The sequence below is a fragment of the Callospermophilus lateralis genome, unplaced genomic scaffold, assembly GCF_048772815.1.
Source record: "Callospermophilus lateralis isolate mCalLat2 unplaced genomic scaffold, mCalLat2.hap1 Scaffold_60, whole genome shotgun sequence".
NCBI lineage: Eukaryota > Metazoa > Chordata > Mammalia > Rodentia > Sciuridae > Callospermophilus > Callospermophilus lateralis.
The window spans coordinates 1,257,172-1,284,587 of NW_027514584.1; the positions used below are offsets into that span (position 1 = coordinate 1,257,172).

The following is a 27,416-nucleotide window of genomic DNA, read 5'->3' on the forward strand; positions in this document are numbered from 1 at the left end:
GCTGTGTGTCCACCTGGTCCTTGGTTGGTAGGCTTCTGATGGTATCTTCTATTTCATTGCTTGAAATTGATTGTTTACAATTGTGTATATCATCCTGATTCAGTTGGGGCAAATCATCTGACTCTAGAAATTTGTCAATGCTTTTGATATTTTCTATTTTAATTGGTATACAAATTTTCAAAATAATTTCGAATTATCTTCTGAATTTCTGTAGTGTCCATTATGATATTTCCTTTTTCATCACAGATGTTAGTAATTTGAGTTTTCTCTCTTCTTTTTTTCATTAGCATGGCTAAGGGTTTATCAATTTTTTTCAAAGAACAAACTTTTTGTTTTGTCAATTTTTTCATTTGTTTCTTTTGTTTCAGTTTAATTGACTTCAGCTCTGATTTTAATTATTTCCTGTCTTCTGCTTTAATTATTTACTGCTTTTGGTGTTGATTTGTTTCTTCTTTTTCTAGGGCTTTAAGATGTAATGTTAGGTCATTTATATGTTGACCTTAGAAGAAAGAGTATTTGTTGCTACTTAAAAGAAAGTGTATTCACTCATTGATGGATGAAATATTCTATATATGTCTGTTAAGTCTAAGTTTTCTATTGTATTATTGAGTTCTGTAGTTTCTTTGTTTAGCTTTTATATGGAAGATCTATTCAGTGTGAAAGAGGTGTGTTAATGTTACCCAGAATTTTTTTTTAACATTTTTTTTTAAAGAGAGAGGGAGAGAGAGAGAATTTTAATATTTATTTTTTAGTTATCAGCGGACACAACATCTTTGTTTGTAGGTGGTGCTGAGGATCGAACCCGGGCCGCACGCATGCCAGGCGAGTGCGCTACCACTTGAGCCACATCCCCAGCCCAAGTTACCCAGAATTTTTATGTTGTGGTCTATTTGACTCTTGAACTTGAGAAGAGTTTGATGAATGTAGATGTTCCATTGTTTGAGGCATATGTATTTATAATTGTTGATGTGTGGTTCCCTTAAGCAGTATGAAATGTCCTTCTGTATCCCTTTTGATTAATTTTGGCTTGATCTTTATTTGATAAGAGGATTTAAACCCCTGCTTATTTCCACAGTCCATGTGAGGGGTATGTTTTTTCCCATCCTTTCACCTTCAGTCTGTGGGTTTCTTTTCCTCTGAGATGAGTATCCTGAAGACAGCATATTGTGGGGTCTTTTTTTTTTCTTTTAATTTGCTAGTCTATGTCTTTTGATTGGTGAATTTAGGCCATTAAACATTCAGAGTTATTATTGAGATGTGGTTTGTATTGTCATTTTTTGTTTATATTTCATATTTAATTTGACTTACTTTCTCCTTTGATTAGTTTTTCCTTTAGTGTAATACCTCCCTTTGCTGATTTTCATTTTTGTTTTTCATTTCCTCCTCATGGAATATTTTGCCGAGGATGTTCTGTAGTGCAGGCTTTCTAGTTGTAAATTCTTCTAACTTTTGTTTACTATGGAAGGTTCTCATTTTTGTCATCAAATCTAAAGCTTAATTATCCTGAATATAAGATTCTCGGTTGGCATCCATTTTCTTTCAGAGCTTGATATATATTGTTCTAGGATCTTCTAGCTTTCAGGGTCTGGGTTGAAAAATCTGCAGATATTCTAATTTGTTTCCCCCCTATATGTTAATCTGATTCCTTTATCTTGTGGCTTTTAAAATTCTCTCCTTATTTTGTATGTTAGATGTTTTCATTATAATGTGCCTTGTGTGCATCATTGTGATTTTGTACATTTGGTGTCCTGTAAGCCTCTTGTATTTGATTTTCCAATTTATTCTTCATGTTTGGAAAATTTTCTGATATTATTATTTGAATAGATTGTTCATTCCTTTGGTTTGGAACTCTGTGCCTTTCTCTATTCTAGTAATTCTTAAATTTGGTCTTTTTGTTAACCCATAATTAGTGTTGCTGGTTTGTTTTTTTTTTTTTTTTTTTTTTTTTTTGGTTAGACACACTACCTTTATTTTGTTTATTTATTTATTTTTATGTGGTTTTGAGGATCGAGCCCAGGGAATCACGCATGGCAGGTGAGTGCTCTACCGCTGAGCCACAACCCCAGCCCTGTTATCCCATAATTCTTGAATATTCTGCTCATAGTTTCATACCACATACCATTGTGTGGTCAATGTTATTTTCAAGAATATATATTTTGTCTTCATTGTCTGATGTCCTGTCTTCCAAATGATATCATCTGTTTGTGATGTTTTCTATTGAGCTTTTAATTTTGTTTATTGTCTCTTTCATTTCAAGGATTTCTGTTTTTTTTTTCAAAACCTCTATTTCTTTATTGAAGTAATCTTTTGCTTCCTGTATTTGCTTATGTAGCACTTTATCGAAATGATCTCTTGCTACTTGTATTTTCTCTCTTATACCATCCTTTAATTCACAGAACATTTTAATTATGTACATCCTGAACTCCTTCTCTGTCATTTCTTCTATTGTGCTGGCCATGGATTCTAGTAACGTAATATCTCGGTTTGTTGGGGGCACTTTCTTCCCTTCTTTTGTTGTTTGGGTATCTTCCCTACTATCACTGCAGATCCGAGACTTTACAGTTTTTACCCTATAGGCTTACAATGTCCCTGCAGATTTCCAATGCCTCTCCTTTAAGGAAGAGAACAATGTGAACAGATTCTAATTCAAACAGTATACAACCTTAAACCAAACAGCTGCTATTTAGATGTTTATAGTTTTGTCACAATATACAGAAATGGGGGGCTGGGGTTGTGGCTCAGTGGTAGAGTGCTCGCTGAGCATGTGTGAGGCACTGGGTTCAATCCTCAGCACTACATAAAAATAAATAAAATTAAGATATTGTGTCCAACTACAACTAAAAAAAATTAAAAATAAATAAATAAATACAGAAATGGTAATTTCAGTTATTACCTACAATATAAACAGTAGCTTTCCAAAAGAGTCTACAGTTTCTGATGGTGGACAAAGAATGGGGAGTGAGTTGTAGGATGAGATTTTTAAGGGGTAGCATCTAATATTGTTATTAGATCTTAGAAAGCATGAAGAGAATCTAAAGAAGTTGGTTAGTAGCAGGAGAAGAGAAAGTAATTTTGGGGAGATAAGTAAGTGTGAAGACGCAGAGTTAAAAAACAAACAAACATAAATGTTAAGAAAAGTAAAGAATGTAAAAATAGGAGATTAAAAAAATATACAATACCACTGTAATATACTATTCCAACATCTCCGTCCTCAGTAGCCTAATTCATGAAAAGTATTTGATTTCACAAATGCTGGGGATATGAGGGTGGGAGAAGAGAGTGAGAGGGGAAAAGAAAAATCTCAAGGAAGATACAAGGATTGTTTTTGTTGTCGATGAGTATCTTTCCCTGTTCCCTTCTCATCCAATAGATGAGGTTGTCTGTTTTCTGGTATCTCCACTGTCAGGATGCTGAAGGTTATTAGGATGGAAGGGTTGGTCTTGGGGGTATGGCTCCTGGAGGTGGGGTATAGTACTTGCCCATCACCAAAGGGCAATGTACTTTACAAGGATCTACTTTGAGGCCCACTTGTGTGATATGGGCGCCTGGCCTTATCTTCTTATAGACCTTGAAATTCCTGGTCCCTAATTTGGTCTCTAAACTATACTTCACTCACCCCCTCCCTTTCTACTTCCCAATCAAGAACGTTTTTCTCCTGAGGTCTTGTGGGCTGCATTCTGGGGGATGCACATCGGTCACTGAAAGCTATTTTATATTGGGCAGTTTAGGACCCAGTTTTGTGACCTGGTTTTGTGAGCTAATGACCGGACACGTAGCCGGAGGCACTGTGCAGAGTTACCGACTGCCAGGGAGAAAGGGGAGTTGGAGACTTTTGGTACCTTGATATTGTTTCTAATCCCCAGCCTATATTCCAAACTGGTAGTTGCCCCAACTAAAGATGGTGATGAAGGTGTCCCAAGATGGAGGTGACTGCTTTCAGCGTTGAGGTGTCATGTAGGATAGAGCCAGGCTGTGTTGTTGAGCAATGTGTTCAGAGATACAGCTCTATGGCATGCAGTATTGTGGCTGGTGGCTGTCACCGGACTCAGTGCAGTGCCCCCAGGTGCAGGCTACCATGTATAGGGGACTGTGGCAGTGTTTGCAGTGCCCCCAGAGGGAGCAACTAGAGGAGCCCCATGCTGGTAGATGGTGATCCATACGGGAGTGGCAGCTGGAGTTCCTTTGCCTGGGTTGCAGCTGTGTATCCTGCATGGTTGCTAATGCCGGTGGTCCTACTTGGGCACCTGGAGGACCTGCGTGGACAAGTGACCGATAGTCCTGTGCTGATGCTGAGGCCTGGAGACCTGCATGGGAGCAGCTGTCAGGGGTCCTCTAATCACAGAATAATAGTATTCCCAGTACTTGAATCCCAGGTCTCAGAACGACACAGAATGCAGCCTCCCTTAGCCCACCATCTTGGATCTATAATATTTTTTTTAATACATAAAAATGTTTATAAGCTGGGCGCACTGGCACACACCTGTAATCCCAGTGGCTTGGGAGGCTGAGGCAGGAAGATCGTGAGTTCAACCAAGCCTCTACAATTTAGTGAAGCCCTAAGCAACCCAGTAAGATCCTTTCTCCAAATAAAATATAAAAAAGTGCTGGGGATGTGGCTCAGTGATTAAGCACCCCTGGGTTCAATCCCTAGTGCCCCCAAAAAATAATAAATAAAAAAATGTTTATAAGAGAACACTATGAGCATTTGTATACCAACTAGTATGATTTGAGGGTGTCCACTAAAGACCCTTATTCCTCAGCAGGGAATAGTAGGAGGTATTTGGGTCATAGGGACAGAGCTCTCATGCCTCTCTCATAGGACTTCTGCTCCATTTTCTCTCCTCTGCACATGTGCCCTTGCCCTTTCACCAAGAGGGCCTCATCTGAAACCTAGCAGATATTGGCTCTGTGCTTTTGTATGTTCCTGCTTCCAGAACTGTGTAAACTTTCCTTTAGGTGGTTTGGTTTGGCTTATGCCTGTAATCTCCATGACTTAGGAGGCTGAGGCAAGAGGATCACTAATTTGAGGCCAGCCTCAGCAATTTAGCAAGATCCTTAAGCAATTTAGTGGAACCCTGTCTCAAAATAAAATATTAAAAAAGTGCTGGGGATGTGACTCAGTGTCACCCCTGGGTTAAATACCCAGTACAAAACTTTACAAAAGACCTAGGCTCAAGTATCTTTTATAGTACAGACAATAGATACCATATATCCAAAATATTTGATAAAGAAGATAAAATGGATAAGTTCTAGAAACATAACCACCAAGTCTGAATCATGAAGAAACAAAATCTGAATGGACCCGTGACTTAAGGAGATTGAATCAGAAATCAGGAGCCTCCCAATGAAGAAAAGCTCAGAACCAAATGATTTCACTGATTTTTAACAACATTTAAAGGAGTCTTAAGCCAGGTATGGTGGCCCATGCCTGTAATTGCAGCAATTCAGGAGGCTGAGGCAAGAGGATGATCACAAGTTCAAAGCCAGCCTCAGCAATTTAGCAAGGCCATAAGCAACTAAGTGGGACCCTGTCTCAAAATATATTTTTTACAAAATGGCTGGAAATGTGGCTCAGTGGTTAAGCTCCCCTGTAATCCACCTACCCACCCTCACCCCTGCCAAAAATAAAGAAGATTTAACCTAATCCTCCTCAGATTCTTCCAACTAATCATATATGAAAAGGGACTAATATATAGAATATATAAACAACTATAGCTCAACAAATAAAAAAAATAATTGCCTTAAAAAGTGGGTAAAGATCTTAAACAGTCATTTTTTTTAGAGAATATATGCTATGGTCAATAAGCATACAAAAAGATGCCCATTTTTACTGATCATTAGTGAATTGCAAATCAATCAGGAGATACAACCTCACAGCCATTAAAAACAAAGTCAGGTGCAATAGTGCACACTTATAATCCCAGTATGTGCAAGCCTGAGGCAGGAGCATTGGAAGTTCAAAGCCAGCCTGAGCAAAATATTAAGACCTTATTTCACCAGGAATGTGGCTCAGTGGTATATACTAGCATGCACAAGTTCCTGAGTTCAATCCACAGTATCACAAACAAACAAAAAAAAAGCCAAAAAAGCAACCAGAAAATAATAAGTATTGCTAAGTATGTGGAAAAGTTGGAAGCCTTGTTTGCTATTGAAAGAATTGAAAAGAACTGAAAGCCAGATCTAAAAAAAAAACCACTATACCCACGTTTATAGCATTATTATTCACAGTAGCCAAAGGTAGAAGCAACCCAGACATCCTTTGATAGATGAAAAGATAAATAAGATGTAATATTAGTATTCAATTGAATGTTACTGATCTTTAAAGGAGGGAAATTCTTTTTTTTGTACCAGGGATTGACCTGGGGATGCTTCACTATTGAGCTACATCCTAGTCCCACCACCTTTTTTGTGGATGGACACAATACCTTTATTTTATTTATTTATTTTTATGTAGTGCTGAGGATTGAACCCAGTGCCTCACACATTCTAGATGAGTACTCTACCACTGAGCCACAACTCCAGCCCCTAGCTGGAGTTTTACTTTTTATTTTGAGACAGGGTTTCACTAAGTTAGTTGCTTAGGGCCTTGCTAAATTGCTGAGGCTGGCTTTGAACTTGGGATCTTCCTGCCTCAGCCTCCTGAGCCACTGGAATTACAGGCGTCAGCCACCATGCCCGGCTTAAAAGGAGGGAAATTCTTACACTTGCTACAATATGGATGAACCTTGAAGATACTGTGCTAAGTAAAATAAGTCAGTTACAACAAGATAAATACTGTATGATTCCACTTATAAGAGGTGTCTAGAAAGTCTAACTCAGAAATTGAAAATAGAATGATAGTTGCTAGGGACTGAAAGGAGGTGGTAATGAGAACTACTTGTTTAATGGATATCGTTTCAGTGTCAAGAATGAAAAACTTCTGGGGTAAATATGACTATATGTAACACTTCAGACTTGGACCTTTAAAAATGATAATGATGAGAAATCATGTGTTATGTTATATTTACCACAATAAAAACGGGCTTGGGCAACCAGAAGAATGAGAAGTTATACCTCATTTATGTATGATGTGTCAAAATGCATTCTACTTTCATGTATAACTAATTAGTACAAAAGGTGGGGGGCATCTTGAAGGAACTGTATTTCCACTGGCCAAATAGGATGTTTTGAGCATCAAAATACAGCTTTCCCTTGGTACCAATTGGGGATTTTAGTTGGATACTCCTTAGATTCCAAAATCCAAGGATGTCCAAATTCTTTATATAAAATGGCCTGGTCTCTCAGTGGCAAGCTGTTGTTTTAATACTGAGAATGAACCCAGGGCTTCATTAATGCTGGGCAAGTGCTCTACCACTGAGCTGTTTTCCCAGCCCAAGGTACAGGTTTATGAGAATCTCAAAAATGTCATTATTTCTCGTTACTTCTAAAATAATAGCTTTATGGAGACGTATTTCACATATCATAAAATTCACCCATTTTATGTGTACAGTTAAGTGTCTTTAGCCCAAAGACAAACCCCACACCCTTTGCATCTTCCCCAAATCCTCTCATCCTTCTGAACCCTAGGAAATCTTACTCTTTTTTCTGTCTCTGCAGATTTTCCTATTCTTGTTCATTCCACATAAATGGAATTGGAATCAATACATGGTTCTTTGAGACTGTCTTCTTTCACTTAGCATAATGTTTTCAAGGTTAATTATCATTTTTTATTTATTAGTACTATATTCCTTCATATGATCAAATGACAATTATGTACACATACACATTTAATTTATTCACATCAGTTGAGGGCTATTTGCCTTGTTTTCACTTTTGGGTTATTATGCATAATGTTCCTGGGAACATTTGTGTATTTGTTTGAATACTTATGGTTTAGATCTGGAATGTCCCTCAAAGGCTCATGTGTTGAAGACTTGGGCCACAATGCAATAATCTTCAGAGGTAGGGATTAGGGAACTGATTGAATCATGAGGACTCTGATCTCATTTATGGATTGATATGTTTATGGGTTCATAATCAAATGCACTATTGAGGTGGTAGAAACTGTAGGAGTTGGGACCTAGTTGGAGGAAGTAGCTCACTGCTTGTGCCCTGGAAGGTTATAGCTTGTCTCTCTCCTTGCTTCCTGGCTGCTATGAAGTAACCAGCTTTATGCTGCTACACCGTTCTGGCCATAATGTCCTGCTTAATCATAAGCCCATAGCAACAGGCCCAAATGGACTAAACCTCCGAAACCATGAACAGAAAATAAATCTATATTAGTCAGGGTTCTTTAGGCAAATAGAACCAATTATATATTAAAAGGGAATATATATCACATGATCAGAGGCTGGATAGTCCTACAATGGTGCCTATAACACTGGAGAGCAGGAGAAACCAGTAGTTGCTCAGTCTAAGAAGCTGGAAGCCTCAAAACCAGAGAGATTAATGATACAGTACCAGTCCCAGACTGAAAGCCTAGAAGCTCCCTGGAAAGTTTCTGGTTTGAGTCCATGTTGAAGGGCTGAAAAAGTTGAAGTCTGATGGGTTCATGGGTAATGACAGCCATGAAAGATGCACCTATGCAAGAAGAATTAAGTTTGTACTGCTGGCAAACGTCCTCCTTTCATTTTTGTTCCATCCAGGTCCCCAGCTTATTGGACAGAGCTGCTCACATTCAGGGTGTGTCTTTCTTCTTCCATTTGCTGTCTCACATGTTAGTCATCTCTGGAAGCACCCTTGAAAACACCCAACGTGGTGTTTTATTAATTTTCTAAGTATATTTCTCAATCTAATCAAATTGACAATCAAGATTAACTGTTACAGGGCTGGGGATGTGGCTCAAGCGGTAGCGTGCTGGCCTGGCATGCATGCGGCCTGGGTTCAATCCTCAGCACCACATACAAACAAAGATGTTGTGTCCGCCGAAAAACTAAAAAATAAATATTAAAAACTCTCTCTCTCTCTTGGGCTGGGGATGTGGCTCAAGCGGTAGCGTGCTTGCCTGGCATGCGTGCGGCCCGGGTTCGATCCTCAGCACCACATACAAAGAAAGATGTTGTGTCTGCCGAGAACTAAAAAATAAATATTAAAAAATTCTAAATAAATAAATAAATAAATAAAAACTCTCTCTCTTAAAAAAAAAATAAATTAACTGTTACAGCTTGTCCCCCCCCCTTTTTTTTTTTTTGGTCGTGTGCCGGGTACCAGGGATTGAATTTAGAGGCATTCGACCACTGAGCCACATCACCAGCCCTATTTTGTATTTTAGAGACAGGATCTCACTGAATTGCTTAGTACCTTGCTTTTGCTGAGGCTGGCTTTTTTTTTTGAACAGAGGAGAGAGAGACAGAGAGAATTTTTAATATTTATTTTTTAGTTTTTGGCGGACACAACATCTTTGTTTGTATGTGGTGCTGAGGATCGAACCCGGGCCGCACGCATGCCAGGCGAGCGCGCTACCGCTTGAACCACATCCCCAGCCCCTGAGGCTGGCTTTGAACTTGCAATCCTCCTGCTTCAGCCTCCTGAGCCACTGGGCTTACAGGTATGCACAACCGTGCCCAGCTTGTTTTCCATTCTTTAGGTATATACTTAGGAGTAAAATTGCTCTGTCATATGGTAATCCTATATGTAGCCTCCTAGAGTACTACACAACTTCACCAAACTGGCTGAACCATTTTACATTCACACCAGCAAGGTGTAAGAGAGTTTTGATTTCTCCACATCTTCACTAACACTATCTGTTGATTTTGTTGTAGTTAGTTTTTTTTTTAAGTTGTAGTTGGACATAATACCTTTATTTATTTTTATATTGTGCTGAGGATCCAACCCAGGGCCTCGCACGCACGTGCTAGGCAAGTACTCCACCGCTGAGCCACAACCCAGACCCTGTAGTTAGTTTTTTAAAAAACAAAAGCTTCATTGAGATTGTTTATTCACCTTTTAAAAGTATACAGTTCAGCCAGTTACACTGGTGCATGCCTGTAATCCCAGTGACTCAGGAGGCTAAGATAGGAGGATCACAAGTTCAATGCCAGCCTCAACAATTTAGCAAGACCCTAAGTAACTTAGTGAGACCCTGTCACTAATAATAAAAATAAAAAGGGCTGGGGAATGTTGCTCAGTGGTAAAACACTCCTGGGTTTAATCAAGTACCATTTAGCAGGGCTGGGGATGTAACTCAGTGATAGAGCATTTGCCTAGCATGAAGGAGACCCTGGGTTTGACACTCAGCACCATGAAGAAAAAGTGTACAATTCAGTATTTTTTGAGGGGACTACCAGGGATTGAACCCAGGGCTGGAACTGAGCCACATCCCTATCTCTATTTTTATATTTTATTAGAGACAGGGTCTCACTGGGTTGCTTAGGGCCTAGCAAAATTGCTGAGGCTGCCTTTGAACTTTCAATCCTCCTGCCTCAGCCTCCCCGGCAGCTAGGATTACAGATATGAATCCTATACCTGGCTCTTCTTTTTTTTCTTGTACCAAGGATTGAACCCAGGGCCCCTCAACTACCTATCCATATCCCCAGCATTTTTTTTTTGAGACAAGGTTTTACTAAGTTTCTTAGGTCCTCACTAAGTTGTTGAGGCTGGCTTTGAACTTGTGATCCTCTTGCCTCGCCTTCCGCTGCTGGGATTACAGGTGTATGCTACCACGTCTGGCAATATCCTTATTTTTATTTATTTGTTTACTTTTGTCCCAAGAATTGAACCCAGGGGCTTAACCCCTGAGTCACATCCCCAGCCTTTTTATTTTGAGGCGAGACCTCACTAAGTTGCTTAGGACCTTGCTAAGTTGCTAAAGCTGGTCTTGAACTTTTGATCCTTCTTCCCTAGTCTCGAGTCAGTCACTGGGATTACAGGTATGCGCCACCAAGCCTGCCTTAATTTTTAAAGTAAATTTAAGGAGCATGCTGGGGATTCAACACAGGGCCTTACACATGCTAAGAACATGCTCTACCACTGAACTATTGCCCCAGGTGAGAAATCAATATTTTGCCCAAATGTCACACATGAAATTTATGTCTCCTGCTTGGAATTTCTGAGCTTTCTTGAATCTGAGGACTTATATATTTAATTAGTTCTGAAAAAGTCCCAGACATATTCTCCAATATTAATTCTGCCCTGTTTTTTCTGTGGAACTTTTGCTAGATTTATGTTAGACTTTCTTACTCTACCAAGCCTCTTCTCATATTTTCTGTTGTCTTTGTGTCTCTGCATATGTCTTAATTAAATCAGAGACTATAAAAGGTCTGAATTGTATTCTACTTGTAAGATAGCAATTTAGCCTGCTACAATTTTTTACACACACACACACACGCACACACACACACACACACACACACACACACACTGACAAGACACAAGACTCCTGGTCAGATATAGATAAAAATGCAGTATCACACATCACTTTCCCTTGCCCCAGTTCCTACAAGGTTTTGTGATGAAGACTGAAGAATAGTGCAGATCCGGTTCAATGCAGAACAGGAGAGACTCTGAACTTCTATAGAGTTGCTGGTCCATCTGCATGCCCTCCCCTTCAGAGAGACTACACATTACTCTGGAATGGAGACAGATCTCTCCTGATTCTGAAGGGGAAGGTACTTTGATATTTCCTCTCTGAAATGTAAGGAAATATCACCTGGGAGACATGAGAGAGCTTTGTCATTACTACTCAGGATGTCTTTGGGAATGCATGGCCCCAGATCTCTCTGGAGGGATTACTGTTATCTTCAGTTTTCAAAGTCATTTGCCACTAAACATGTCCTTTGCTCAGAAGTCTTGGACTACAATGTAGAAATGTGAGAAATCCACGAAGAGTGTTGTGGTTTGGATACAAGGTGTCCTGCAAAAGCTCATTTATGATACAATGTAAGAAGAATGTTCAGAGATGAAATTAGTAGATTATGAGAGCTGTAAATAAATGGATTAATCCACTTGAATAGATTAACTGGGTGGGAACTGTAGGCAGATAGTATGTGGCTAGAGGAAGTAGATCATTGGGGGCATGCCTTTGGGGTTTTTGTCCCTGGTCAGGGGAATGTTCACTCACTGTCTTTGCTTCCCGGCTGTCATGAACTGAACAACTTCCCTCCATCGTACCCTTCTGCCATGATGTTCTGACTCATCTTGGGCCCAGAGCTATGGAGTTGGCTGGACATGACTTAACCCCTGAAAGCCAAAATAAACTTTTCCTCCTCTCTCTTTTTTTTTTTTTTTTGACACCAGGAATTGAACGCAAGAGCACTCAACCCCTGAGCCACATCCCCTTCCCTTTTTATTTTTATTTTGAGACAGGATCTTGCTAAGTTGCTAAGGCTGGCTTTGAACTTGCAATTCTCCTGCCTCAGACTTTGCTGCTGGGATTACAGGAGTGCATCACCGTGTCCAGATCTAAATTGTTCTAGTTGAGTATTGGTCACAGCAATACAAAACTAACAAAAAGAGGATCCTGAATGCTTTCATGTGACTTTTCTGCTAGCTTACTGTCTTTTTAGCTTTGTGTAATCTGGTTACTCTATCTATTAATTTTGGTTGTTTTTTAGCTTAGAAATTCTTTTGGCAAGGTAATTTTTTTTGAATTTTAAAATATTCTTTTAGTTTTTGGTGGAAACAACATCTTTTTTTAATACATTTTTAAAAATTTGTTTTAATTAGTTACACATGACAGTACAATGATCTTGATATATCATACATTTGAAATAAAATGGGGTATAATTACTCCTTTTTCTGAGTATACAGGTTGCTGAATCACATTGGTCGTACAGTCACGTATATACATACTGCAGTAGTAGTGTCTATTTTACTCTGCTATCCTTCCTATCCCTGAACACAACATCTTTATTTTATTTTATGTGGTGCTGAGGATTGAACCAGCACCCTGCGCATGCCAGGCGAGCACGTTACCATTTGAGCCACATCCCCAGCCCCAATTTTTCCTATTTTTCTATCTTGCATATTCTTCCTAGCTTGGCTTTCCTTCCTTTCTTCCTCTTCCCCACCCTGCTCTCTCTTTCTCACAGTACGGAGGATTGAACCATTAAGGTACACCCCTATTCACTACCCCACCCTTTTTTTGACACAGGCTCTTTTTTTGACACTAGGTTCCTGAGGCTAGCCTTAACTTCCAGTCCTCCTGCCTTAGCCTCCAGAGTTGCTGGGATTACAGGCATGCACTACTGCATCTGGCCTTTGCCTTTTATTTCTCACATAATGTATACAGTTGCTTTATATTCTTACACCTCAAAGTATTTCTCTATGTTTACTAGTTCTTTCTCATTCTTGGTACCTTGTTTCCATGCATGCTTGGCTATGCACTGTCCTTGAAAATTTTTTTGTGATAATTAATTAAGGCATAGGATAAAGGTACATTCCTCCAGAGACAGTTTTGCACTTGCCAAGTGCCTTGAGGTTAAACTCATTTTAATCTAAATTCATTGCTTGCTGTCTTTTTTTAATTGTGCAGGTGATAAAAATTGGTTTGAAAAGTTTTGGGAGTTTATAATTTCAGCATCTTCTGTAGTTAGTCCTTCAGGAACAAATAACTTTTTTATTTTGTCTTCCTTCTTTCCTTCTTTCCTTCCTTCCTTCCTTCCTTCCTTCCTTCCTTCCTTCCTTCCTTCCTTCCTTCCTCCCTCCCTCCCTCCCTCCCTTCCTCCCTCCCTTCCTCCCTCCCAGGCTGGCCTGGAACTTAATCCTCCTATCTCAGCCTCCTAGATAGCTGGGATTATAGGTGTATGCCACTGCACCTGACAGTAACTTTACTTTTTCTTCTAAATTCTTGGGAATGGAAGTGGGATTTGATTTTGGCCCCAAAGACATAGTTCTTTGGCATGCTGGTTTATATAGGAAGACTTCTCACAATAGGAAGACTCTAACTTCGATTTCTGTTCATCCTTTTCCACCAAGGCTATCAAAACTGATGTTCAGGTTCTCAGGATTAGACAGATATCCTCAGAACAGAAGCAACTTCTAGCTTAGCTTACTTTCCTGGGTTCTCAATTTCATTGAGATTTTGTCCTGAGCATTTTTTATTTAAATTGTCAAAGATTTGATGCATTTAGGAATTTCTTTTTTTTTCTAGCAATAGTCTAAGGCAATGGTCAAAAAGCCTTTTCTATAAAGGATCAGATTATAAATATTTTAGGCTTTGTATACCAGATAGTCTCTATTTTAACTACTCACTTGTTATGCAGAAGCAACCATTGGCAGTATGTGAATAAATGCAAAACTACAAAAATAGGTAGCAGTTCATATTTAATCTGTGAGTCATAGTTTGCACATTTCTGATCTAGGGTATATTGCTTACTTACTATCCTAAAGACATTCGTTAAATACTGATTCCTTTTCCTATTTTCTTCTTTCATTATACATTATATTTTGGGGACTAGGTTTTTTTTTTCTTTTTTTAAAGATATATAACTTTTTTTAAAAAAAATACGTGTGTGTGTATATATATATATATATATATATATATATATATATATATATATATATATAAATTAGTTCTCATTCCAGTGTTTTTTAGAATTTTTGTCTCTTGTTTTTGTCAAAGAAAAGGATATCAGATAAAAGTCAAAAAATTTTTGTTGAGTTTTATGAAAATTCTTATGGCATTTTAATTGGGATTTTGTTGTTCCAGAAATTAATTCTTGAAGAAATGTTATCTTTATGATATTTAGACCTTTCTTTCTTTTTCTTTTTGTAATATTGTTCTTTTTAGACATACATGACAGTGGAGTATATTTTGACATATTTATACAAACATGGAGTATATCTTATTCTTATTAGGATCCTAGTCTTGTAGTTGTACATGATGAAGACCTTTCATTTAAGAACATGAAATATTTCTCGGTTCACATCTTTATTTCTCTCAGTAATATTTGGTCACTTTCATTCAATTATGAATGTCTGTTGTTAGGTTAATTACTACTTGTTTAATATTTTTCTTTGCTATTGCTAGTTGAATGCCTTTAAAAAATTGCATTTTCTAGTTAGTTATTATTACTTCATGAGAATGCATTTAGCTTTTGAGAATTTATATTTATCTTTTATTTCACTTTCCTGAAGTTTTAATTAGCCATTGTTATGACTGATTTTCTTTGGATTTTGTTGGTATATAATCAAGTTGTCCACATGTAATGATAATCTTGTCTTTCCTAGTATTTTCTTTTTTGAACATTTTTGCATTGGCAAGAATGCTCAATTTGATAGTGAAAATGAAAGAATAGTCTTGTTCCCAGTCTTGCCCCTGATTTTAATGAATTCACTCCCATTATAAAATATAAGATATTATATTGGTTATTGATTTTAAATACTTCTAATTCTGTGGTTTGATGTGTTTGCTTAAAATGGTTTGATTTTTATCTGATATCCTTTCAAAAATGCATTGGTGATAGATACTGTATGATTCCATATATGTGCAAGAATTTTAAGAAGAGTAAAGCAACTCTAACTAGGAAAGAGCACCTGGAAGCCTGCTTTGGTGCTGGAACATTCTTTGCTTTGATTTAACTGTTATTTATTCAGTTGTATATGTAAGTGAAACTATTGAGCCACACACTTAAGTGCCTTTTACTGCAGGGACATTATATTTTTAAATCAGTCGACCTGATTGTATTGATTTTTGTTCATTAAACTATTGAATTGATACATTATTAGTGATTTCACTTAATGTATCAGCTTTTCATCTCTTGGATAAGCCATAATTGACCACAGTTATAAAAAACCTTGATATATTTTATATATTTTTAACATTGTTTTTTAATTCTCATTCAATAAATGTCAAAATGCAATTACACTAGCTAGTACTATTGAAAACCATTATTGTAAGTGTATTATAGGGGAATTTTTCTTTATCAAACTCTTAATATTGCTTACTATCTTCCAAACACTAATCTTAGCACTTCACAAATATTAATTTAATTTATTTAATTTGTATAATAGTTATATAAGGTGGGTAGGCATTTTAGAGATGAGGAATAATTATATGTTCAAGGACACTTAGTAATGAGTGATAGATCCAGAATACAAACCCACATAATCTGCCTCAGAGCTCATGCTCATAACCACCATTACGCTACTGCCTAAATTGACAAGGAAGGAGGAGTAGAAATGAACTGTGAAGAGCATTTGAAAGAAGGCATGTGTTTCTGGGCTGGGGATGTGACTCAAGTGGTAGCGTGCTCGCCTGGCATGCGTGCGGCCTGGGTTCGATCCTCAGCACCACATACAAAGATGTTGTGTCCGCCAAAAACTAAAAAATAAATGTTAAAAAATTCTCTCTCTTAAAAAAAAAAAAAAAAAAAAAAAAAAGAAGGCATATGTTTCAACAAGGGTGATGTAGTCAGTTACTTTGTGTGCCAGGAGGTTAGGACATCTAGGAATTGAAAGAGTATGTTGAATTAATTAAAATGGAAATCATATTGACCCTATTCAGGGTGTTAGAATTGTGATCAGGTTAAAGCCAGATTTATAATAGAAGAGTCATTGGGCTTAGAGAAATGGAGAGTGAAAGCCTCTCAAGAAGTTCAGCTGTGCAAGTAAAGAGAGATCAGTAAGTGTAGTAAGGAGTCTTGTAGGTATTGTGTTTTCTTATTTCCCCTAAAGAATCTGTCATATATATACAATCTAAAAGGAAAACTAGTTGAGAAAGAGGACTAATTATACAGACTAAGAGTATTAAATGTAAGTAATAGATTACATTTTTTGAAAAGATGGGAGATCTGTATGGGTCCTAAAATTTCGGTAGAGAACTTGAGGTGGTCGAAGAGGGTCAAGGCTGGGTCCACATAAGGTGGTCTTGCATGTTTGGCAGCTGGAAGATGAAGGAGTTCAATGTGTTGGTTTCTGCTTCCTCTGTGTCATAGAAGGGAAGTCATCTGCTAAGAGTGAGGAATAGGAAATTTTGAGAAAGTGGTTATAGAAAGAGAGAAAATAAGTGGATCAGAGAAACATAGTTTGCCAGGCAGAGCTGCAGGTTTCTTTGAGGTTGGAAAGCAAGAATTCATGTTTTTTATTTTGTTTTAATGAAGCTTTAAGGTCACGATCATGTTTATTTTATAGAATGAATTTTGATACTTTTTTAAAAACTATTTTTTAAATTCTTCTGTTTTGACAGTTCATTTTGTTTTTGTCAATATTGATTTAAAAAAATCTATTTAATTTAGATTTTAAAATCATTAATATACTGTGGTATTTATGGTTCTGTTTTTCTTATATTTCATTTCTTTATGTTTCTTTCATCCTTTATATTTTATTTTACTATTTGCCATTTTATTATCTTCTTCATCTTTTCTGCAATTTCTCTCAAAATTTTTTAAAATATATTTTTAGTTGTAGATGGACACAATACCTTTATTTTATCTATTTATTTTTATGTGGTGCTTAGGATCAAAATGTGGGCTGAGCCACAACACCAGCCCACATTTCTCTCAAATTTTGAATTGTTATTCTTTGCTCTAAGATCTGTAACTTATATAATTCATTCATTGCTTTCCTCTCCTTTGCCAGGAGAGGAAAAGGCCGAGGCAGGAAGACCACAAGTTGCAAGGCCAACCTAAGCAACTTTGTGAGAATCTGTCTCAATATAATAAATAAAAAGGGCTGGGGGTGTAGTGCAGTGGTTAGAGCACTTCAGATTCAATCCCCAGCACTGGAGGCTAGGTGCTGGGGAACAGGGCGAAAAAAGAATATGAATTAAACCTATGTGGAAAAAAAACCCTCTGAAAGATCCTTGGAAAATGGGCTTGGAGACCATATGATATCCAATAATTAATACATTTTCTTTTCTTGTGGGAAATAATGAGATAAATTTTGACAACAGTATGTCATACATAGTCTCCATTCATTCAAGTTTGTTAGTTTGTTTATTGTTTCAGGGGATTGAACACAGGGGACACTTAACTACTGAGCCATATCCCCAGCCCTTTTTTGGGGAGGGGGTTGTTTGTTTGTTTTGAGACAGGGTCTTGCTGAGTTGGCGAGTCTGGCTTTGAACTTGCAATCCTCCTGCGACAGCCTTCCAGCTGTTGGGATTATAGGCATGTGCCACCATGCTTGGCCCACCTGTATTTTTGTTGTTGTTGTTGTTGTTGTTGTTGCAGGGGATTAAATTTAGGAGTACTCAACCATTAAGCCACATCTCCAGCACTATTTTATATCTTATTTAGAGACAGGGTCTCACTGAGTTGCCTGCTGTTGCTGAGGCTGGCTTTGAACTCCTCCTGTCTCAGTCTCCTGGGTTGCTGGGATTACAGGCATGCACCCCTGCACCTGGCCCACCACTATTTTTTATTTTATATTTTTTTTATTTATCTTTTTTAGAGAGAGAGAATTTTTTTAATATTTATTTCTTAGTTTTTGGCGGACACAACATCTTTCTTTGTCTGTGGTGCTGAGGATCGAATCCAGGCGAGCGCGATACCACTTGAACCACATCCCCAGCCCCTACCACCACTATTTTTTAAAGATTGTTTTATATTTTACTTTTGTTGTTATAATTATGTACTTCCTAGCAATAGTCCTTTTCCCATTAATAATTATTACAATGTGTTTAATAGATCCAGTTAATTCAGATCATATGACTTTTTAAAATTTTAGGGCACTGTTACTATTTGAACAATTCTTTTTTTATATATTTATTTTTTTAGCTGTAGTTGGACATAATACCTTTATTTTATTTTTATTTTTAGGTAGTGCTGAGGATCGAACCCAGGGCCTCACACGTGCTAGGCAAGCGCTCTACTGCTGAGCCACAACCCCAGCCCTGAACAATTCTTAATAGCCAGTTTTAAAGATAACATTTGAAACCTACTATAACTAATGACTAAAGTCTTTTTTATCGCCTTTAAATTCCATAAAGATATTTCTCTTGAAAGTTGCCTGGGCCTTTTTTCCTGGTAGTCTTTTGTTGTTGTTTTGGTTTTGGTTTTTGATAATAGCGATTGAACCCAGGGGTGCTTTACTTCTGAGTTACATCCCCAGCACTTTTTTATTTTGAGATGGATCTTGATAAATTGCTGAGGCTGGCCTCAAACTTGTGATCTTTCTGCCTCAGCCTCCTTACTGGGATTGCAGGGGTATGCCACCACACTGCACTTTCTGATTATCTTTGTGTTAGACTTCTGTGTGTCACTGTGACCAAAATGCCTGACAAGAACAACTTAAATGAGTAAAAATTTATTTTGGTTCATGGTTCAAGAAGTTTAGTCTGTGGTTGGTCAGCCCACTAAGTTGAACTCCGTGGCAGAAAGGTGTGACCAGTGGAACCTAGAAAAGCTGATCAGCTTGTGGCAGCCAGGAAGCAGAGAAGGGAGTGAGGGAATGAAGGGAGGGAGAGAAAGCAAGAGAGAGATGGGGGCAAGGGGAGGAAAGGGCTTGGGACAGGGGTTGTCCAAGGCATACTAGTGGATTAATCCAGCAATTTGAATTGGTTCACTAATAAGGCCAGAGCCCTAATGATTGCCTAAAAACCCAACCTCTGAACCTTGTTGCATCAGGGATCATGCTTTCAAAACATGAACTTTTGATTGGGAGGACATTCCAGATCCAAACCATAACAATCCTATAAATGTTCTCTGTATTGCTCAGAAGTAGAAGTAATTCTGTTTGTTACTTTTATTCTGATTTTTTTCCTGCTTATAACTTTTTTTTTAAAGAGAGAGATGAGAGAGAGAGAGAGATAGAGAGAGAGAGAGAGAGAGAGAGAGAGAATTTTTTTAATGTTTATTTATTTTTAGTTCTCGGCGGACACAACATCTTTGTTTATATGTGGTGCTGAGGATCGAACCCGGGCCGCACGCATGCCAGGCGAGCACGCTACCGCTTGAGCCACATCCCCAGCCCCTGCTTATAACTTCTTGAGGATTTAATTTTTTTTTTTTTTTAGTTCAATGTCATAAAACTATCTCTTATTATCTTAATGTAGTTGTTAAATGTAGGTCCTCTCAACTTCTGGCCTAAGTTCTTTTTATTAATTCAAGACATTGTTCGAACAGAACTCCTTTAATCATTTATTCTTTGCCATTGGTTTCTTTTACTACTCCAAGGAGTCTTTTTGCTCTGTGTGTGTGTGTGTGTGTGTGTGTGTGTGTGTTGTGTATGTATTTAAATTCAAGCTCTGGATGATTTTTCTTTCATCCCATCTTTTACTGATTTATTTATTTATTTTTTTGTATGGATATATTTTTTAGCTTGGTTTGTTTTACTCATTATAGGGTTTGTATTGTTTAATCAGTTTTTTGCTTATTTATATTCTATTACAATGGCATAACTTCTTTTCTATATGTAAAGGAAAATTTTAATCATTTTCCAAGTTGTACTTATGATTCTTGTGTTGAGTTTAATTCAGATTTATTTGTTTTCAGTTAATTTTTCTCCCTTAATTTTATCATTGATTTTTATGTTTGAGGTAAAAAAGCTTTTATGTGTTTCAAATAATTTTATTTATATTTTCATAAAATATGTAACCTGGACATACCCTATTGCAAAATTTGACCAGTGAGATTACATCAAACTAAAAAGTTTCTGTACAACAAAGGAAATAATCAACAGAGTGAAGATACAACATACTCAACCAACTTCATGAAAGCATTCTCACTGAAGGTTTCAGTAGGGAAATGCTATTTTTCACTACCATGACTTTGATTAGGACTTTGACTGGAGTAATGGCCAAAAAGTAGTGCATTATAAAACTTGGGAAAGGTACTCCTAGGATTAAGGTATAGTAATGAGATAATTAATAAACTGTTATATTACTGGGATGAGTAAATAGACATATAAAATCATGCTATGATATAATGTAGAAAATCTCTACTATTATAATACCATGGCTGACTTTGATCTGAAAATAATTAAGATATAGAAGGAATGTAGAAAACAGTAAGTAATGATGCCATGGACCATTTTGTTCTGCTTAGTGTCTTGAGGCTGAATGTATTTATTTGTATCTCTGCCTGTTTGTCAGCAGTGCTTGGCTGATGTTGAAACTCTGAGAGGGCTGTAGTCTGGGAAAGACTTTCACATTGGACAGGACTCTAGAGAGAACACGCTTCAATAAAAGATCAGTGTTTTTAAGATGGAGAGGGGAGTTGGGCACAGTTTTGTGCACCTATAATCACAGTTACCCAGAAGTTTCAGTTGGGAGGATTACTTGAGCCTAGGAATTAAAGTCCAGCCTGGAAACATAGCAAGTCACTACCTCTTGGGACACGGGGATGTTCAAAAAAGTGTTAGACCTCATGAATGAATTCACTAAAGTCACAGGATTTAAATAGTAGTTTTTTTTTTAATATATACCAATAACAAAATTGCTGATAAAGAAATAAAGAAAGCAGTCCCATTCATAAGTGCTCACACATATGCACAGGAGTAAATTTTATCATGGACGTTAATGATCTCTATAATGAAAATTACAGAACACTTTAGAAAGAAATTTTGAGAACACCAAAAACTGGAAAAACATCCCATGTTCATATTATATACTTAATATTGTTAAAATGTCCATACTGTTCAAAGTGATGAACAGATTCAGTGTAATACCTAGTAAAATACCAAGGGCATTCTTCACAGAGCTAGGGAAAAAGAGTGGGGAGTCACAAAATTCATATGGAATCACAAAAGACCTTAAATACCCACAGCAACTACAAATAAAAAATAAATATTAAAAAAAAGAACCTAGAAATTCACATACTTACTGATCAGCCAACTCATTTTTGACAAAGGTAGCAAGCATATATATTGGAAAAAAGAGTCTCTGCAATGGTGCTGGAAAAAACATAAATGGTACTGGGGAAACTGAATAGCCACTTACAGAAGAAAGAAATTAAATCCCTATTCCTTATCGTGTATGAAAATTAACTCAAATTGGATCAAAGTCTTATATTTAAGACCTGAAACTTTGAAACTATTAGAAGAAAATATAGGGAAAACATTTCAGAACATTGGTGTGGACAAAGATTTTTTGGATATGACCCCCAAAAGCACAGTCAACAAAAACAAAATTTGACCAGTGAGATTACATCAAACTAAAAAGTTTCTGTGCAACAAAGGAAATAATCAACAGAGTAAAGATACAACATATAGAATGGGAGAAAATATTTGCAAACTATCTGTCTAACAAGGGATTAATTTTCAGGATATATAAGGAGCTCCACAGCAAAGAAGGACAAATATTCCCTTTTTAAAATGGGCAAATCACCTAAACATACATTTTTCAAAAGAGGATATACAAATGGCCAACAAACGTCACCCTTTTCATAGGTGGGCTTCTAGAATGGTGGAGTGAGGACCTTGGGGTATGCATGTAGGGTTCGGTTGGCACATGTCTGTAATTCCAGCCTCTTGGGAGGCTGAGGCAGGAGGATCATGAGTTCAAAGCCAGCAGCAAAAGCGAGGAACTAATAAGCAACTCAGTGACACCGTGTATCTAAATAAAATACAAAATAGGACTAGATATGTGACTCAGTGGTCCAGTGCCTCTGAGTTCAATCCCTGGTAACCCCCACCCCCTAGAAAAACAATATTGAATGTATTTGATAATTGATGCATCTGGGTGATAGGTATGTAGGAATTCATAATACTCTCCTGTCTACTTTTTTAAATTTTTAGTAATAACTTCATTGAGATATAATTCACATACCAAGCTGAATTATTCAGTGATTATTAAATAATTAGCTATATTACCTAAAACATCTTGAAGAAACAGTAGAAGAAATAATTCTTTCCTCTGGAGAAGTTAGGAGGAAATCTATACCATAGTCATCCTCATCCAACTAAATATGTGAGATTTCTCAAGTGAGTATTCAGTTTCTAAATTTTTCTTCTCACTACCATGGAAATTAAAACAGTTAATAAACATTGTTATTTATTTTTGGAAGTTGATACTAATGTATACATTTATAGGGTACAGTGATATTTGGATAAATATATACAGTGTACAATGATCAAACAGAGTAATTATAATTAACATGTCCATCACCTTGAACATTTATCATTTCTTCGTAAACATTGGTTATTTTAATAATTAATGAGTAAAATGAAATTTTTGTAAAACTTCATATTCCCATTAATGTCATCTAGTATTGTTTAATTCTTTTTCCTAAGATATATGGCATAAAAATAAAAGTAGATCTCTGGTAAAGATAGAGTGGGAAGAGCGAGGGTTTAACTCAATTTTAGAGTACTTGCCTAGGCCCTGGGGAAGGAAAGAAGTGAGGGAGGGAAAGAAAGAAGAGAAAAATAAGAAAATAAGAGTGGGAAAAAGGGTTATAACTATCAGTTAAAATTAAAATGTCTTCCTATGCATAGATTACAACCCTTCCTTCCTTCCTCTCTTTCTTTCATCTGGGGTTTAAACCCTGGGTGCTTTACCACAGAGCCACATCTCTAGCCTTTTTAATTTTTTTTTTACGAGAGAGTGAGAGAGGAGAGAGAGAGAGAGAGAGAGAGAGAGAGAGAGAATTTTTTTTAATATTTATTTTTTAGTTATTGGCGAACACAACATCTTTGTTTGTACATGGTGCTGAGAATCAAACCCGGGCCGCACGCATGCCAGGCAAGCACGATACCACTTGAGCCACATCCCCAGCCCCTAATTTTTTTATTTTGAGACAGGGTCTCACTGAGTTGCTTAGGGCCTTGCTAAGTTGCTGAGGTTGGCCTCGACCTTGTGATCCTCCTGCCTCAGAGGGATATAGGTATGCACCAGAACACCCAGCTAGGTGCCTTGAGCTGTACATTATCTTGGGAAATAATAGCTCAGTACCACTACAGTTTGTTACACAAGAATGGAAATGTGCTTGTAGGAGTATTTTTTCAGGTTGAAACCAGATGATTATAAAGCAAGTATCTTGCTGGTAAACTCATTGGTGGTGGTGTTTTGATATCTAGTGTGCTTATTTTAGTGTGTATGGAGGAAAAGAGGGGAAAATAGGTCATTTTTTTTCAAGTTGATTAAAGATTATATATTTCAAGTGTCACCAAATGTAAATATCAAAACATTGTTGACCAAAAAAAAAAAAAGTCATTACTCTGGGTATAGGTGGAACAATGCCTTTTCGAATCAAGGCATTCCTCTTGATAAATATCATGATTAATGTAAAATTCCTAACTTCACTGACATTTTTTCCCCCTCACCATTTAGGATCATGGCTGCTGTCCCTCTAAATAATCTACAGGAGCAACTAGAGCGTCACTCAGCTAGAAAACTTAATAGTAAATTAAGTCTTTCAAAACCCAAGTCTTCATAAGTATTTTGGTTATTTTTCTGTCATAAGCACTAATTCATCATGTCTTTTTTTTTTTAATTGGTTACACATGACAGTACAATGATCTTGACAATTCATACATTTGAATCAAATGGGATATAATTTTTCATTTTTCTGATTGTACAGGTTGCAGAATCACATTGGTCATACAGTCACCTATATACATACAGCAATAATAATATCTATTTTATTCTGCTGTCCTTCCTATCCCCCTTCACTCATCGAGTCTTACCAAGTAAGATCTCGTTTTTCAATTTTTTTTAAGAATTCTTTTTTTAGTTATAGATGGACACAATACCTTTATTTTGTTTATTTATTCATTTATTTTATATTTGGTGCTGAGGATCAAATCCAGTGCCTAACACATGCGAGGCTAGTGCTCTACCACTAAGCTACAACCCTAGCACTTCAATTTCTTTTTTCTTTTTTTTTGTTTTTAATATTTATTTTTTAGCTTTAGGTGGACAAAATATCTTTATTTAATACTTATGTGGTACTGAGAATCGAACCCAGTGCCTCGTGCATGTTAGGGGAGCACTTTACCACTGAGCCACAACCCCAGCCTCAATTTCTTAATTGTGCATATGAGGAAATTAAGCTGAGAGGTTCAATGATTTTTCCATTTTGCAAGTTAATGGTAGCATTTATTTACCAGCATCAAGTAATAATTGTGCAGCACCTTTACAGAGTTCCTGGCACATTATACTTTTTCAGTAAAGAAATAATGAATTTTTTATGTGAATTTGTGATAGGTATATATAATATTTTAACATAATTTCTTTTCCTTTCCAAAAGAATGTATAATGAAACTACATCTCTTCAGTTTTGTAAGCTATAATCTACACTCCTAATGATAACTAACAATAATTTGTATTATGTATAAACTGTGCCTTTACCATTTTCAGACACTGTTCTGGGTGCTTGGCTTTAAAGCCAAGACTTTCATGCCATTAAACCTAGTAGATATTCAGGATTCCTGCCTCCTTTATTTCTTCTTCAGATCTCATCAGAGCTAGTAATTTATAATTCTTTTTCCCTCAAAATTTTTATCAGAGTAGCAAAAGGTAGCTACATTTGGTTCTCTTTACACAAATGTTATTCCTTCCTTTTGGAGGTGCTAGGGCTAGTAGCCCAAGAATAGAGTGTGGAAATGGCCTGGGGACTCTCAAAACCAAATAATTAGCCCCTGAATGAGAAGAATCAAAGCATACGAATTATAACTTGTTGTCTAATAAATTTTAAAATTACAGAGGGAAATAAATTTTTTGCCTACTTGTAATGCAATTAATATTACTTGTCATGAATTAGTAAAAAAAAAAAAAGACTATTGTTGTGTGAGTGGGGTTTGTTAAAATGAATTCATCTGGGGGTTGGGGGTGTAGCTTAGTTGTAGAAAGCCTGCTAGCATATAAGAAGCCCTGGTTCAGTCCCCAGCACCACCAACCAATGAATTTATCTAATCCGTTTTTTTTTCCATTATTTTTCAGGGGTTTTACTTTTAAGAAGAAATTGTCTTCAGATAATGATGCATCTCTAGCTTCTGTAACTAGTGTGTCCGTAGCAAAAACACCTGTGTTAAGTGATAAAGACGTGAATGTGTCAGAGGCCTTTTCCTTTAATGAATCTCTGTCCCACAACCTAAATCAGCAGACCATGATCAATGACTTCTTTAAAAATGTTCCAGCAGGACAGCAAACCAAGGCTACTAATTCAAAATCATTATTGCCTAATATGTTGCAGATTCCACAGGAAGTTTTATATACTACCCAAAACACACTAGCAATAAAGACCCCCTGCAATGCTGTTTTCAAGAAATTAGAATTTAGTTCTTCACCAGATTCTTTCAGCGTTATGAATGATTGGGATGATATGGATGACTTTGATACTTCAAAAACATTTTCTACACCACCCAAAAATCACTTTGTTAGAGTAAGCCCTGCTCAGAAATCAAAAAAGGCTAAGAGAAACTTTATAAAACCATAGCCTCATAAAACAAATACAGTAAAAACTGATTTGACTCCCTCATCCTCTGAAAGCCAGCAAATTGATTCGGCTAAGGACCAGAAGGATGACTCGGAATGGTTAAGTAGTGGTGTGATCTGCATCGATGATGACCCTGTTTCTGAAACGCTTATAAATGACAATACTCAGGAAAGTTACTCTTTGAAAACTCATTTGGGAGATGAAAGAGGTAAAAGTTATTTTATCAATTTATACTTACGTTGACTTTTTTTTTTTTTTAATTTAAAGCTAAGCATTGGGGAGGGATTGGGTTGTGGCCCAGCTGTAAAGTGCTCACCTAACACATGCAAGGCCCTGGGTTTGGTCCTCAGCACCATATAAAAATAAATAAATAAAATAAAAGTATTGTGTTCAACTACAACTAAAAAATAAACATTTAAAAAAAAAAAGCTAAGCATTGGGAATAGTAGTAAGAATAGATAGAGCTTTTATCCTTAAGGACTTTAGGACCTAGTGAGATGCTTGTTGAATAATCTGTTGGCTACATTCTTGAGGTAGGACATACTGATGAATTGGAAAGTTTTATTCTGCTAATATGATTTTCATATTAATACTGTCGACAGGTCTGTGATTTTATATATGAAGAAAATAAGGTCCACCAAGGTTAAAATGGCTAGTTACTGATAGAACTGGAAAGTGAGATTAAGCCTTCCTACTATATAATTCCTTAAGGGCTTGTTACCATAAATTATACACCAAATATTGATGTATAATATGATCTAATCATGCTACTGAAGTATAGCCAGGCCCACTTAATGACAATATATTCTAAGAAATGTGATATTAGACCATTTCATTGTTATGCAAACATCACAGAGGATACTTCCATAAACCCAAGGTACAGCCTTATACACACCTAGGTGTAACCTGTGGCTCCTAGGCACAAATCTGTACAGCATGCTACTGGACTGACTACTATAGATAATTGTAACTACAGTGCTAAATATCTATGTATCTAAAAATTTATAAAATATAGAAAACGTTATAAAATATGATCTAGTAGATTTAAAGAAAAAAAAGCAGGTATTATATAGAACACTTAACATGAATGGAGCTTATAAGCCTGACAATGCTCTGGGTGAGTCACTAAGTGGCTAGTGATTATAAAGGCTTGGGACATTATAGTATCATTGACTTTATAAA

General features: G+C 36.8%; 1 pseudogene; it reads left to right on the forward strand.

Moving 5' to 3' along the window:
• Positions 1-24,131: 24,131 nt before the first annotated feature.
• LOC143640725 (recQ-like DNA helicase BLM) lies at positions 24,132-26,477 on the forward strand (annotated as a pseudogene).
• Positions 26,478-27,416: the final 939 nt, after the last annotated feature.